This window comes from Pseudorca crassidens, chromosome 4 (genome assembly GCF_039906515.1).
Source record: "Pseudorca crassidens isolate mPseCra1 chromosome 4, mPseCra1.hap1, whole genome shotgun sequence".
Taxonomy (NCBI): domain Eukaryota; kingdom Metazoa; phylum Chordata; class Mammalia; order Artiodactyla; family Delphinidae; genus Pseudorca; species Pseudorca crassidens.
Window position 1 is genome coordinate 134393670 of NC_090299.1, and position 16697 is coordinate 134410366.

General features: G+C 43.3%; 1 long non-coding RNA gene across 4 annotated transcripts; it reads left to right on the forward strand.

The window, feature by feature from the left end:
- The first annotated feature begins 803 nt into the window (after positions 1-803).
- Positions 804-12723, forward strand: LOC137223980 (uncharacterized). Of its 4 annotated transcripts, none has more exons than XR_010943164.1 (4): positions 804-1013; positions 2041-2124; positions 4692-4822; positions 12513-12723. It is a non-coding gene; the product is annotated as an uncharacterized lncRNA (long non-coding RNA). The 4 variants fall into 4 exon arrangements; XR_010943162.1 differs by having other exon boundaries at positions 4692-4754; XR_010943163.1 differs by lacking the exon at positions 4692-4822.
- The last annotated feature ends 3974 nt before the right edge of the window (positions 12724-16697 follow it).

Below are 16697 nucleotides of genomic sequence, written 5' to 3' on the forward strand. Positions count from 1 at the left end.
AAATAGCCATGTTGTTCATGGTAGCATTTAATATCATTTGGAAAACTAACACCGTATTGTAAGTGGCTGCTTATGATAACTAAGAGTTAAGTGCTTTCCAAAGCCCTTAAACCTTTATTGAGATTGAAAATCAAGTTGCTATATATTTTTTAAATGTATTTATTTGGCTGTGCCTGGTCTTAGTTGCGGCATGCGAACTCTTAGTTGCAGCATGTGGGATCTAGTTCCCTGACCAGGAATCGAATCCAGGCCCCCTGCATTGGGAGCACAGAGTCTTAGCCACTGGACCACCAGGGAAGACACAAGTTGCTATTTTTTTTTTACAAACCACATACATAAAAAGATGCCTGTGTGCTGTTTGTAAATGAGAAGTTATGGGTCTGGCTGCCTGTCTGTAAACAGACTTACTTTTCATCTCCTGATCTTGTAAAAATGCTGACAGCTACACAGTCTTCCAATTTTAAATTCTGTGTGAGTTGCAATGCCAGACAGTTCCACATAGCAACCGCGTGTATGACTATGCTTAGCTTCACGTCAAAGATGTGTTTTCCAAAGTGCCATTTGAAGATAATTTGGGAGGACAAAGTAAATACATTTTTTTCTCACCGATTACATCATCATTTTAGCGATAACTTACCATCATCTCTGATGATTTTCCAAGGATCGTGCTGACCTGTTAACATTTGAGTTTGAAGTGTTTCTGACCTCAACCATTTGGTCAAATAAACAAGCACTGATTTGCACAAGGGAGCTGCTATATATAGGCACTCAACACTGGTTTCCCTTCTAAATTAAAGAGTCCTTTGGTAATGTAAACAACCACCCTCTGACTTTGTTTTGAATATTCCTAGTTTCACTTTCCTATTTGCTTAAAGCACTGTATATCTGTATAAACCCACCAGAGGAGAAACTGATGTCCCCAAGGTTCTTCTTAAAAAGAAGGAGAACCCAAGCATTATGATGCAAATGCTTTCTGGAAGGTGCAACTGCTTTGCAAGATGATTCTTCAAATGGTGAGATTTTACAGTTTGTTTTTTTTTTCTAGAGAGAAATGGGGTGTATATATATATATATATATATATATATATATATGAATATATAGGAGAGATATATATATATATATATATCGAGAGAGAGAGAGAGAGAGAGAGAGAGAGAGAGAGAGATATGAATAGGGTAGAGAGGTGAAGATTGTTTTAAAGACTTGGGAGGCAATAGACTATAATAGTTGAGTATAAATCCTAGAATCAGACTGCCTGTATTTGAAAACAAGCATTGCCATTTATGAGTTCTGTGCCCTCGGAAAAGTCATTTTATCTCCTGTGCCTCATATTCCTTATTTATAAAATGGTGGTAAAGATAGTAACTCTCTGTTATAAGTTGTTATGAACCCCAAATAGCCAAAATAATCTTGAAAAAGAAGAATAAAGCTGGAGGCATTCTCGCTGAACTTGGCCTCTCTACACTGACACCGAAGTAAATCTCAGAGACAGAGTTGTTGGGTGAAGTAGAAAAGAATAGCTTTATTGCTTTGCCAGGCAAAGGGGGACACAGCAGGTTAGTGGCCCCAAAACTGTGTCCTCCCTTGGGGAGGGTAGCACGGAATCTTATAATAGTGGTCAAAGAAGCAGGGCTGTAGATAAGAAGCAGGGTACACCATCTGGCTGTGAGAGCTGTCTACAGTCTGTGGGCTGGCAGCGTGCTGATCTTTGAAAGTTTCTTTCTCTACCCAATCCCCCCCCTTCTGGTGAGGTTTCAGTGAGGTCTGTTAGGTGGGCATCCTACAGCTTACTTGGCTTGAATATACTCTCCTTTGGTGTGGTCTCTTTGGGGGCCGATTGGGAGAAAGAAAAACCAATACTGTAACTGTTTTGATACTGAAAACTGATAATGTCTTTTTGAAATAAAGAACCAGTCCGTCCAAAAAAAAAAAAGAATCAGGGTGCATGCAGTGCTTGCATTCTTGTCATCCCTGGATCATCTCAGAACCTTCAAGGCTGGTTTCAGGCAGTCCCATGATGGGCTTCTGTGGTTCTCAAGGTTATGGAACTGTGACCTTCTCTCTGGAATGCAAGATGAAAAGAGTTTTGGAGACGGATGACGGAGATGGTTGTACAGCAATGTGTATGTACTTAAAACCCCTCAACTGTATACTTAAAATGGTTAAGAGGGTAACTCGTGTATTTTCCCACAATTAAAAATTTTAAGTAAATATATTTCTTAAGAGTGCAGCTTTTGATGGCATAGAATTCCCTCCCTCTTCTTGGTCTCCAGATGAGAGGGAGCATAAAATAGGGAGGATGTGACATCTTGTGGCATTTATTCCTTAGACCACTGCATCGAGGTGGTCTGATTTTCAATTATTCATTAAACAAATATCTACTGACCATTTACTATGTACTAGGCCTTGTTCTAGAGGCTGACAGCAAACAAAAAAGGTCCTCTAAATTTCCTATCCATAGGGATCTTACCTTCCAGCAGGTGGAGAAAAACCATAAATAAAATAAACAAGTAAGATACATAGTATTTAACAACAAACTAGTGAATAAAACCAAAAAGAAGCAGACTCACAGATATAGAGAACAAACGTGATTATCAGTGGGGAGAGGGAAGGGGCGGGGCAACTTAGGGGTGGGGGGAATGGTCATTATGGGATTATATGAAATCGTGTGTGAAAGTTTTGAAAATTGTAAAACACTATAGAATTTAAAGAATCTTTCATTCAATTTAAAAAAAGAAAAAAACAAAGAAAAAATAAATAAAAGAAAAAAGATATACAATATTTAGATGGCAATATGAGTATGGAGAGGGTGGATAAAACACATATAAGGGGTGTTATTTTAAATAGAATTGTCAGAGGAGACTTCACTGAGGAAATATATGAGTAAGACTTGAATTAAGGAAGTTATCCATGGAAGTATCTGGGGGAAGAATGTTCCAGACAAAAGGAAAAGTCAGTGCAAAGGCCCTGAGGCAGATGCATGACTGGTACATACAGGGAAGAGCAAAGGGGTCATAATGGCTGAAGCAGAGTAAGGAAGGGGGAAGTAGTCTAAGATGAGGTTAGAGACATCAAAGAGGTCATCCCAGATCACGAAGGCCATGGTAGCCCACTGTTAGTAAGACTTTGGCTCTTACTCTGAGATGGCAGCTAGAGGAATGACATGATCTGACTTCTGTGTTAAAAGGATCTCGGTTGGGGTGGGGGAGGTCAAGAGCAGAACCAGGGAGACTAGTAGGATTGCCATATTCCAGGTAAGAGATTTTAAGAGCTCAAACCAGGTAGACAGCAAGGGTGGTAAGACAGTAGTGTGGTAAGAAGTGGTCAGCTTCTGGGTGTATTTTGGGGAAAGGGCCGACAGGATTTTCTGGGAGGCTGGCTCAAGAGGAAGAAGGAAGTGAAAGGTTAAAGAACACCCTACTAGTTCCTGTGCCTGCTGGAACACAACACCACAAACCTGGCAGCTTAAAACGACACACGTTTATTCTGTCACAATTCTAAAGGCCAGAAGGCTGAAACAAAGGAGTTGCCAGGGCTGCCCTGAGTCCAGAAGCTCTGGGGCTATTCTGCTCCTTGCCTCTCCCAGTTTCTGGGGATCCAGGCATTCCCTAGGTGGAGGCTGCAGGACTCCAGTCTCTGCTTCCACCCTCACATGGCCTTCTCCTCTGTCTACGTCATCTCTTTTGTCTCTCATAAGAACACTTGTCATTGGATTTAGGACCCACCCAGATAATTCAACATGATCTCATCTCAAGATCCTTAACTACCTCTGCCAAGACCTTTCCCCCAGATAAGGTCACATTCACAGGTACTGGGAGTTAGAACGTGGCTGTATCTTTTTGGGAGACACCATTGAATTCACTGCAATGACCATGCTTTTAACCTGAGCAACCATGAGGATGTAATCACCATTAAGTGAGGTGGTGAAGATATGGGTTGAACAGAGTTGGGAGAGGAGGCTAGGACCTCAGTGTTGGACACGTCAGGTCTGAGAGGCTTACTTGATATTCAGTGGAGATGTTGGGCGGGCAGCTGGATGAGCAAACCTGGAGCTGAGGGCAGTGAAGGACTTGAGCCATAAGTACGGAGGTACCAGGATGCGGCAGCATGGCAAGCCATGGGGCCTGTGATGTAACCCCGGGAGGGATGAAGACAGAAGAGGGAAGCCATGGGACTTCCCTGGTGGCCCAGTGGTTAAGACTCTGCCCTTCCAAGGCAGGGTGTGTGGGTTCAATCCCTGGCTGGGGATGGGGAACTAAGATTCTGCATGCTGCATAGCATGGTCAAAGAAAAAAGAAAGAAAAACGAGAGAAGCCATGCCAGTGTTCGGAGGATGCAGCTAAGATCTGAGAAGGGAAGTCGGGCAGGTTGAGGAGAAACAGAAATGTGTAAGGTTCTAGAAGCTGGGTGGAGAAATTGCTGGAAGGAGGAAGGAGTGATCAACTCCATATTCTGACCATGGCATCATAGTTGCAAATTCTCAGACCTAGGGCTTCAGGTGAAAGGTGAAATTTCCTCTGTAGTTTCCTATAACAAAATTGTGCAATTTTCATGTAACTTCTGTTTTATGATGTGGGAAAGCCAGTGGCATCTGACTGAAATCATAACAGTTACCCTGAAGTTCCTCATAATGAAGTATGTTTTCAAAGCGTTGGCGTTCTTAATTTGATCAGCAAAGCCTTCTCACCAGGTCAGTGTTTACTGCATTTGACCCAGAAGGGAAAGAAAGGCATCTGTCTCAACCCCACACAAGGTAGGAGAAACCGTCAAGAGCTATCGCTGCCTGGAATCACAGCATTCTTCTCATTTGAAGCTCCTGAGGTGAAGGCCTTATTATATCCTTCATAGGACTGCGAGGGAAATCAGTCAGAGAAACTGTTTTAAAAGGTTCTAAACTACTGCTAGAGAATAGTGTAGTCACCGGGAACCAAGACAGCAATTAGGCAAGTGAAAAAATGCCATCATTTTGATTGAATTCTGTTACACGATGGCAAACATCTGGTCAAATCAATCAATGGAGTTAAGCAAGTTGTTTGTCATTCATGGGGGTGGAAAGGGGAGAAGTAACATGAAGCCATGGGTTAGATTTTCCACCAAGTGGTCATCCCAAAGACGCAGCTTAAAACCTTAAGCAGTTTTTGGCTTTTTTGTGAATGATAATAAGTGGTTTGATTAGAGAATCGAGTGCTAAATCCTGAAAAATACATCTTGTGAAATTGTTTCTGTGTCCCTGTAGCCGGAATATCTCAGGCTTCACTGGTCTGTGACCGCAAATGGGATTTCATCAATATTAATATCCAAATCTCCATGACCCACAGCCTCCACCAGCTTGACATCCAAATTCCCCTCCCTTGAGTGTATTAGGAAATCCCCAGGGTGTGTATTTATAGTGTCCCTAAAGTTGTAAGCTTCTCTGAGAGGGGATCTCAGCCCTGACCCCAGAAGAGCCCCTCCATGCTAGTGGCTGCGCAGAGCCACTGCCCCACTGGGCGTCCCTGGGGCTGGAACAGCTCTGAAACTCCGAGCAGAAGACTAGCTCCTCTCGCTGGTGAAGTCAGAACATTCCCTGGTTACATTCAATTACGGGGTTGACAACACAAGGGTCCTTGAGCCTCAGAATGTCATAAGCCTTAGTCACAAGCCCTTTCAATTCAGGCACAAAGCCCTTTTCTCCCCCAGGGGATGAAGTCGTGCTGCCTGGGTGGGAAGCAGTTCTGGAAAGGCAGTTCAGCCCTTTACAGTGAGTGGTCCTCAAGGTCAGTAAGGACGTGTGTTCCCCAGAAGGCTCCTCAGCCCTTGGGGAGTCAGAGATTGTGAACAGCCTGATGGGAGAAAAGGCTATTGCCTCACCGTCCTCACCAGGACCATCTGAGTCTCCACTCTGTCCCCAGCCGAGACACTTCTTTAGAAAGATTTTTTTTAAGGATTGGAAATGTTCTGTCCTCTCAAATGGTTAGCCTGGTAGACTGTTTCCAATTCCAGCCAAAGACAGAAATTGTTGGGGAAATAGGAACAGTTAGAGCCCTTTGGAAGAGAGATCTATCCCATGGCTACTCTGCAGACCCACGTACCCTTGTACCTGACAGAAAATCCTCAGTTTGCTCAGGGTGCGGCTGGGGACACCACAGAATTGTCCCAGCCTGGACCCAGTCTCCCAGAACCAAGGAAAGAGAGGGACTCCTTAAGAGGAGATCAGAAGTACTTCTTTCGGACTACCCTGGTGGTGCAGTGGCTAAGAATCCGCCTGCCAATGCAGGGGACAGGGGTTTGAGCCCTGGTCTGGGAAGATCCCACGTGCCGCGGAGCAACTAAGTCCATGCGCCACAACTACTGAGCCCGTGTGCTGCAACTACTGAAGCCTGCACACCTAGAGCCCGTGCTCCGCAACCGCAACGAGAAACCCATGCACAGCAACGAAGAGTAGCCCCTGCTCGCAGAAACTAGAGAAAGTCCGCAGCGCAGCAATGGAGACCCAACACAGCCAAAAATAAATAATAAAAATAAATAAATGTATTGAAAAAAGAAAAGAAAAAAAAGTACTTCTTTCTCTACCCCAGTTCGCTCAGAGTTTGTTGGTTTATCTTGCATAGCAAAAAGGATTCAGCATCTAGAACTTGTGAACAAAGGATCAGATTTATAATAGTAGTGGTAACAGGAAGAAATCGAATTACTTTGAGTGTTTACTATGTGCTAGGCATTGTGCTAAGCATTATATATTTGTACTATAAAATATTATTTATATGTATGCACACACATATAATCTTATTTAATCCATACCCCAAGTTTCTGATGTAGATTTTGTATCCCCATTTTACAGAGAAGTAAATTGAGGCTCAAAACGTTTCCATTAACAAGGCCACAGAATCCAGGAGCCCAACCCAGTATAACTCCAAAGCCTGAGCTTTGAACACAATACTCTATTGATTCTTAACATTCAGATGTAAAAAATCACCCCAAACACCCTCTGAAATCAGAAAAGCCCTTCACAAAACACAATTTTATTGACGGTTTCCTTTGGACATCATTACAGTGAATTTGATTTGTGTTCCAGAAAGACTACTGTGAGAAAGGGGGGAAAAAAAAAAACAACAAAAAAAGCACATCCTGGGTCAGATCCTCCTGAGTTGTGTGATGCTGAGAGGCTTCAGGAGATCTGGCTCCCCTGCAGCCTCCCTAACTGTGGAACCATGAAGTTGCTGGGTGTGTAACTCTGGAAGAGCTATACGTATATGGGCAGGCTCTTCCCAGGAGTCCCCAGGCCTCAGTTTCACTTGATCAGGGACTGTGGATCCTCAGAAAAGTTATGGCACCCCCCAGGGTTTCCTCACCGCCACGTCTGGAAGACCAGGAGAAATGTGGCTGGTGTATTACTATTCTCCACCTCCAGCCCCTCCAGCCCCTCTAGCCCAGAGGGAATGAATGTGCCTGGGATGGGGCAAGCCTGTTTCGAGGGAGCTGTAAGTTCCTGAGAAAGAGTCTTAAGTCACCAGAGGATGCTACTTGTTATTATTTCAGAAATCAAGGAGTTTTGTCTCCCAGGCCATCACTCTGGTTCTATTCACCACCAATCAATTTCACTAAAGATGAGCACAGAAATGAAAAATAAAATGGCCATTAAAAGTTTTATTACAGTACATGTCCAGTGGCTATTTTTAAATAGAATCCCTTTGAAATTTTATTCTTGACATTTTTTTTTCCTCAACTGATTAGGACTGTGTGGTAGATTAAGTGAAATTTCACTTTAGAATTATGTTGCTTTTTAACTGCCCCCCCAAAATGAGGTATTCGTTTTAACTCTTCTCATCCAAAAGGAACATCAAATTCAGGTCTGGATAAAAGAAATTGTGACAATTTCCTCCTTTTCTTCAACATAATTATATATGACTTTTAAAAAAATCGGTTCAATTATTAATCTGCAAAAAATGAGACAGATAATGAAAACTGAGATGGCACCTGAAACTCATCAGCACATGGACAGAAATCCTTGTAGGAACTGTAGATCAAAGCTTTGTGATAAAATGCACCGACAGATCCAATTCATTTACATCCCATTTTGTAAGACACTGAGTAGAAGAGCTAGTGTCACAATTTCATTATCCCCATCCCTCATGCATATTGCATTATGAATTAATGTAGCGATGCAAAGTTGAAAGCAACCTTAAAGGGGAAAACATGAGGCTCAGAGCAGCTTACTCTAAGGTGCATCACACTGTCAACTAAAATTTACCATCATTGTGTTATCTCACTCTCTTGCCATAACCTAATGACATCAGAGGCATTGAATCTGGAAACTGAAGTGACAGGACCTGCCTCTGTGCTGCATATAATACTTAGGAGAACTAAGCAACTGGAAAGAAAACCTGCCCCTTGGGGAATGGGCAGCCAATGAGAGAGTGCTTTGATGATGTAATATCTTTTCTCCCTGGTGAGTCCTTGGTTAAATGGAAACAAAGATAACAATAATGTACTCCAGGGGTTTGTAAATTCCTTCTGCCTGAACAACTCCTGGCATTCTGTACACATCTCACTGATCTCAGGAGGTGGGCTCCCGACTTAGGGAACGGCCAAGATTTCAAATGAGCCCAAAGCAACAGATGGACATAGCTGCCTCAGAACAACATGACTCTCTCTGTCCCTAGGGTTTGCTAGTCTCGCTGGGTCGGGTGAACATTGTCCTGGACTGTTTTCCAGCACCACCCAGCCACTCTCCAGTTCTCAGTGGACACGAATTGACTGTCCTACAAATTTAACTCAGTGCTGACACTCTTTACCTGGAGGTGGCCTCATATCCCACGGGGCTCAGGGCTGAAGTCCCACAGTCCCCACTTCAGACACCAGTCACAAGTCCAGGTTGTCACCTGTGCTTCTGACCAACTCGCTGTAAACAGGAAGTTCCCACGACTCCCTCCTCAGGTTCGAGTCATTTGCTGGTGCTGCTCACAGAACTCAGAAAACATTAACTTACATTTGTCAGTTTACTGTAGTGGATATTTATAAAGGATACAGATGAACAGCCACATGAAGAGGTACATAGGGTGAGGTCCAGAAGGGTTCTGAATACAGAAACTTCTGTCCCTGGGGACCAGGGTGCACCACCTTCCTGGCACATGGATGCATTCACCAATCCAGAAACTCGTCAAATTTCATTGTTTGAGAGTTTTAATAGGGCTTATCTGTGGCGTCACCCCGTCCCCTTCCCAGCCTGTGAGTGGGGCTGAAAGTTCCAACCTTCTAATCACTTGGTCTTTCTGGTGACCAGCCCCATCTGAGGGGATCTAGGGGTCCCACCTTAAGTCACCTCATTAACGTAAACTCAGGTGTGCTCAAAAGGGGGCTCCTTATGAAGAACAAAAGACACTCCTGTCACTCAGGAAATTCCAAGGGTTTGAGGAGTTCTGTGCCAGGAACCAGGGAGAAAGTCCAGATATACTTATTATACCCCAGTGGGCATCATCTGCACTTTTCAGTGATGGCAGACAAGGACCGTTCCAGCTAAGAGAGGGTAGTGACCCTCCTGGGGTGCGGACGGGCTCCAAGGTGGCGCCCTAGCATCTGATCTCACTGCCTCCAGTCTCTCCCACCTGATCTATGCAAGACTCATTCCATAAAAGCACATCTCTGACCATACCTTTCTCCTGCTCAAAATAAAGTCCTGGCATCACTGCAATCTTGTCTTTCCAGGTTTATTTCCAACTGCTCTCTCCCCACACCCCATGCTCCAGCCTAGCCCAACTCTTCCATCACCCATGCCTGTGCTCGACCACCTCTGAGCCTTTTCCATACCTCTGCCTGCCATGCTGTCCTCTCTTGTGCCTGTCCAAATCCTATCCAGTTTCTATGTGAAACCATCCTCAGTACTTGTCCAAGCCACTAATTCCTCTTCAGGAGAAAACTTTCTTTAGCTGAAAGATATAAGAGGTTCAGGGTCTGGTGTAGTAGTCCTCAAACATTTTTGCTTGTGTATGCGTCAAATAATTTTTTATAAGTCGGTGTGTTCCCTCACAGATTTTTTTTTTAATTTTTAAAAATATTTATTTATTTATTTATTTTGGCTGCTCCGGATTATATTTGTGGCACACAGGATCTTTTAGTTGCAGCATGCGGGCTCTTAGTTGTGGCATGCGGACTTCTTTTTTTTTAAATTAATTTTTATTGGAGTACAATGTTGTGTTAGCTTCTACTACACAGCAAAGTGAATCAGCCATACATATACATATATCCCCTCCATTTTGGATTTCTCTCCCATTTAGGATACCACAGTGCATTAGTTGCGGCATGCAGACTCTTAGTTGTGGCACACTGACTTCTTAGTTGCAGCATGTGAACTCTTAGTTGCAGCATGAATGCGGGATCTAGTTCCCCGACCAGGGATCGAACCCGGGCCCCTGCATTGGGAGTGTGGAGTCTTAACCACTGGACCACCAGGGAAGTACCTCACACATTTTAAATTGACATTAAAATTTTTCTATTATAAGTTTAAGTAACTGCAAAGGCAGCAACTGATGGCACAGTGGTCCTCACACTTGTGTAGGCATCAGAATCACCTGGAGGGCAGGTGAAAACACAGATTGCTGGGGCCCGTCCTCAGAGTTTCTGATTCAATAAGTTTCAGGTGGGGCTTGGGAATTTGCATTTCTGTAAAGTTACCAGGTGATCCCAGTGCTGAGGCTCAGGAACCACACTTTGAGAACTACTGTTCTGCTGTATTGTAAATATTGACATCTTAAAATAAAACCGTCATATCACTCCTTTAAATACATCCAGTGGAATCTAAAAGTGGCAGCAATTTGAGAGCCAACATCATCCAATTTTTAAAAATACAAGAATAAGCTCTTCTTGACAATTGGAAATTTCATGTTGCTCCTTTTTCTCCTTGAGCTTTTATTTCCATCCTATTTCCTCCATTGAATTTTATGCTAATATAATATATTTTATTCTTAAAAGTATTCTATTGATCACTCTTTTGCATATCTGTCATAAATGTATGCACAGAAGTTGAAATTGAAATTTATTTAAATTTCCTGTAACTACTAGGCTCTGAGTTTTTAAAATTTTTATTTTGGATTAAGTTAGTATTACAATTATTAGTAATATACGATTGAACAAAACAACATATATATATTTATTAAAGGTGAAAAGTGAAATTTTATTGGAAATGTAGCTCTTAATAAGATGGGACTTTTCAAAACTAGTTCTTTTTTTTTAATTAACATTACTTATTGCTAGAATGACACAGGCTTCTATATGAATTCTATTCCAATTTTTATTTTTTATAGACACAGCACCAAAGAATATTGTTGACATGAAAATGGAATGAATTATGTAACTGCAATTTTACTTAATTCTCTGAATGCCTTCCAAGTTATAGACCAACAATCTCATAGTGATCTAACATCTAGAATTATTTTTTATGACCTACCAGCTAAAAATGTGATTAGGTCTCCTTCAATACAGTTGAAAGCAAAAAATTAGAAACCACCTGGCTTGCAAAAGTGTTTGTTACCAAATATTTGAGCCATTCTCTTTTTCAGTATTGACACCATTATTTCAAATTGTCCCTTTCTTTGCTGCACTGGAGGTTTTGTTTTATTTGTTTGTGATGTTTTGCTTTTTTAATTATCTAGGACAGGGGTTGACAAACTAAGGTCAGCTGGTGCTGACCAAATTCTGCCCATCTTGTTTCTGTATAGCCCTCAAGCTAAGAATGGTTTTTACATTTTTAAAGGATTGTAAAACACACACACACACACACACACACACATACACACACACACAGACGAACATTCAAAGAGACGGTGTGTGGCCCACAGATTCTGAAATATCTGCTATACGACCCTTTACAGGCAAATCTAGGACAAAGCAGCCTGGTAAGGGTCAGGAGGGTAACTACACACCTTAATTGTACAGTGCAGACTGGCCTTTGTGAAAGGATCTACTGTGATGCTGGATTCTTAAGATGATCAATTTTAGAAGAGGACAAATGGTGCATTCGAATCTGCAAATGATTCCCTATCTATTGCTGCATAACAAACTACCCAAAACTTGGTAGCTTAAACCAAGAACAGTCATTTACTTTGCTCACAGATCTGTAACTTGGGTAGGGCTGACAGGGGAAAGCTCGCCTCTGCTCCACGTGACTTAGCTAAGGGCTGGGGGATGGGTTTCCAAGACAACACATGGATGTCAAGTTGTCCATGGCTGTCAGCTGGGAGCTCAGGCGGGGCTGAGGCTGCAGGCTTCATATCCTGTGCAGTGGGCCTGACTGCTCTCCTTAGAAAGGCCTACTGGCAAGGCTGGTCCTTGACTAGTATTTGGGAATTTGGATTTGGGGAGGGTGCTCACCTCCCTAACTGATAAGAGTGGCTCTCTGTGCTTAAATTGTTTATACAAACAATGTGGTTTATGCTAAATACCAGCCTCCTTCTGGGGGTCTAGAATCTTGGGACATGCTAGGCAGAGGGTGCCTACATGACCAGCCCACCATAAAAACCTTGGGCACTTTGTCTCTTAGCCCTCCTGTGTAGATGCCATTTCACACGCGTGATCTCAGCTCGTTGCTGGAGGAATTCAGCGCGCCCTGTGTGACTCCACAGGGAGAGGACTCCAGAGACTTGCGCCTGTTTCTCCTGACTTTGCCCCGCACACCTTTTCCCTTCGCTGATTTGGCACTGTATCCACTCATATAATAAATCTTAGTCGCGAGCACAACCGTATGCTGAGTTCTGTGAGACCTCACAGTGAATCATCAAACCCGGGGGCGGCCTTGGGACCCCCGACACAGTTCCTCTTCATGTGGGCCCCTCCATGAGGTCTGGACCTCCTCATAGCACGGTGGCTGGGTTCCAAAAACAAGTATCCCGAGAGAAGGGTCCAGGTGGACCTCACCTCAGAAGTCACGTGGCATCACTTCTGCCCATTCTATTAGTTGAGATGTTCATAAAGGCCCACCCAGGTTCAAGGGGAAGATACACAGACTCCTCCTTCTGATGGGGGTGTGGCAAGGTTCCAGAAAAGGATGTGGATGGAAATACTGTTTAAGCCATTTTTGGAAAATAAAATCAACCATACCCTTAAGAGCTCCTGCACCTACATTCCCTGTGATATGTCTCTGAATACCTTCGGGATAGGTTTCTCAGTCTGAGACCACTGGTACAGTGAATAAAAACATCGGCTTTTGAGTCAGAAAGACTGGATTTGAATCCTGGCTCTGTCACTTCCTGCCAAGAGAGCAATGCCCATTAGCCATTACCAAGCATGCATACTCCTTAAAGTTCTAAGGGTTTAGGAACGGTTGCTTGAGGCCCAGAGTCCAGCTGTGAAACTCTGAGAATTTACTAATTTACTCATTCAACAAATATTTATTGAGTGTCTTTTACGAGTTGGCCCTGTGTGCGTCCTAGATGTTCAATGCTCAGCAAAATTGACCCAGTCCTCATGGACCTTACAGAAGAGGAAAAAAACGAATCAAATGATCACACAAATGAGTAACAACACGCTGTGTGAAGCTCCATAAAGGGACAGCCCAAGGCACTAACTCCACCAGAATATAAGCTCCACGAGAGTTTTGAGTATTTTGTTCTCTGATGTATCCCTACCGTCTAGAAGGTGGCCTGGCATATATAAAGCGCTAAATAAATATTTGTCAAATGAGTGAGTGAATGAATGAATGGATGAATGAAAGCTATGAGGTTGCTTCTTGAAGGGTTAGTGTAAATTCTTTTAGGAAGTGCTATATTGGCTGATGTTAAAGATCAACTCCACTTTCTTAGCTCAAATTCTAGTGAATGAATTTGTATTACCCCAACTCTCAAGAGACTAATTTATGCACCAGGATATACTTTTTATTTTTGTAGTGGGAGACATACCTGATTTAGTATTTCTCTAGGAAGCACCCAAAAAAACTCCAAGGGAAACTATCTTTGGTATTACTACAATTCTGCTGAGTTGAGCAGTAGTTAGAGACCTCTCGGGGAGCCAAAGTAATTATCAGAAGGCTAATACAGAAGAACCTGGGATCAGTAAAAAGGAAACTACATAGGTTTAAAGGACATTCACACAAGTCACCCATACAACTTACATAAAACCACTTTCCTACTAGGCACACCCCTGTGTGGATCAAATTCTCCCCTCTCTTGGTGGTGCTGAAGAATCACTGCAAGTCACATTGTTAGAATTATTCCTTTTCCTAGATGCCAAGCTAGGAACTAGACCTTCATGAAATTCCAGGGCCCTATTTTTTTGCTTTGAGCTGTCTGTGAACCTATTCTCATCAAGGCAGCTGTCTTCTTGAGTTTGTGCCAATTTTACCTGCCTCCCAGTTCCTGGCATCCTTTGAAATCAAAAGTCTACTGAAGGGGCTTCCCTGGTGGCGCAGTGGTTGAGAGTCCGCCTGCCGATGCAGGGGACACGGGTTTGTGCCCTGGTCCGGGAAGATCCCACATGTCGCGGAGTGGCTGGGGCCGTGAGCCATGGCCGCTGAGCCTGCGCGTCCGGAGCCTGTGCTCCGCAATGCGAGAGGCCACAGCAGTGAGAGGCCCGCGTACCGCAAAAAAAAAAAAAAAAAAAAAAAAAAAAGTCTATTGAAGGTATTTGTTGGTGTAGGGGAGCAAAATTCACCACCCCAAAAATTTCTCTTTGGCATTATTTTGAGCTGAACACAATCAAGGCCCAAAAGACTCAGGAAGAACCTTTGATCTTCCCCCTAACTGCCTAAAGGATGGAGATAGAGGACCAGTTCCTGGAAGGGAGCCTTCACCATAGGTAAATATTGTATGAACTAGGTGTGCAGACAGGGAGGAACCTGGCAAGGTCTGTTTGTTAAAATTCCTCTCCATGTCTTGTTATCTCTGCATGGCCCAGCAAACATTTGTTCACCAAACATTTGCTTTTCCATCTCCATGTCAATTTCCTTCCTCCCTCTTTGAGATCCTGAACCACCACTCCCAACATCCTCTTCTGTCTTTAACTGAGGATGGTCTTTAAGGTGAGGGTTTCGGTCGTTTTGGCGAGTTACTCACTTCTGGGTCTCTCCCTTGTATGCATGTTATTAAACTTTTGTTTGATTTTCTCCTGTTCTTCCATCTCGTGTCAAATTAATTCTTAGACCAGCCAAAGGAACCTAGAAGCGTAGAGGAAAGTTTCTTCCTCCCTGACATATACCTCTTATAGGAAGTCCTCCGAGCCTCCATCTGCTGTCTCTGGGTAATGTATCTATTTCTGTATGGACGTGCATGTGTTTCTGTGTGGCTCTCCGTGCATCTGCGTTTAGGTATACCAGCAAAGTCTTGTGCTTTACTTCACAAGCCCAGTGAGGCCATTCACCTCACTGTTTTGGCACATCGCCCAGTGAGGATGCATCCTTATACATATCTGGGTGTTGAGAGTATATACACATATTTGCTATCACAAGTCCTCTGGGGACACTTGGAGGACTGCTGGCTCCCCTGAAGTGAGAATCTGCTTAAACCAGATGACAGGCGAGTCAAGGGGGAATCTAGAAGACTAGGCCCTGCTCGGACCCCGGAGAATCTGTTATTTGCTGAGCCAGGAGAAAAGAAAGGAATGAGTTAATGTGAGTGCTGGCAAGTCTCAGAAGAGTATTTTGCTCACAAAAACTGAAAATAGCATGTCAAAGTAGGACATTTGAGCCTTATGGAAAAGAATTAAAGAGTATTTTGTAGCAAAATGCTGTTAGGAAGGTAGGGAATCTCTACAGACCCATGTGGGTCTGTAGCACTATGGATCCAAAGGGTCATTTTTAGCTCATGAAACATAATAAAGTTAATTTCCTAAAAATGAAGATTTCCCCCACCTGCCTTTGTTATACGGGTGTTCCTAGTCACGGTCTACCATGTCACCAGTAGGACAACAAATTATTTTCTTTAAGCAGCGGTGCTGTGGAACTCTCACAGACACTAGAGCTCCCAATAATTTTCCTGTGAGATCTGGGAAATCGTGTCAACAGAGCAGCAGGGAAAGAATGAGAAGCTGCGGTTACCTTGAATGTTCTGGACTTAGGACCTCAGAGGTCAAGGTATTGGGCTTCCTGAAACACCACCGCCAGCCCTGCCCTTCCTTCCCTCCTCCCTCTGAGACTGGGCTTTGCATTCTCAAGAGTGCTGAATGCATCTTGAATTGAACCTTTCCTTAAAAAAAAAAACAAACCCTAAAAACATTTTCATCACCATGTATGAATTGCCTCTCACGACATAGTCATGTTACATCAGAGCTACTGCTTATCCACACGGTGCTTTCAGACACATTGGAAAAGGCATCCCTTACACTTTATCTTCATCTATTAAAAAAGTTGTCTTAACATACTGATTTTTTTTTAAATAAGACCCTTTTGCGCCAGCTGCAGGAAAATTACCTGTGATGTCTAGGATGTGAATGGAGCCCTTTTAGAGTTAAAACCACAGGCCTAAAAACCAAACAATTTGATTCAAACTCTAGCTCTGCCTCTTCCAGCATATTGCTGAACTTTTCTGAGCACTAGGTTTCTCCTGTTTGTAAAATGGGGATAATATACCTGACAGTCAAGCTCGTTATGGGGATTAAATGAAATGCTGTGTATAAAGCACTTAGTATGATGCTCACCAAACAGTATGGGTTGGGTACTTCTCTGGTGGTGCAGTGGTTAAGAATCTGCCTGCCAGTGCAGGGGACACGGGTTCGGGCCCTGGTCCGGGAAGATCCC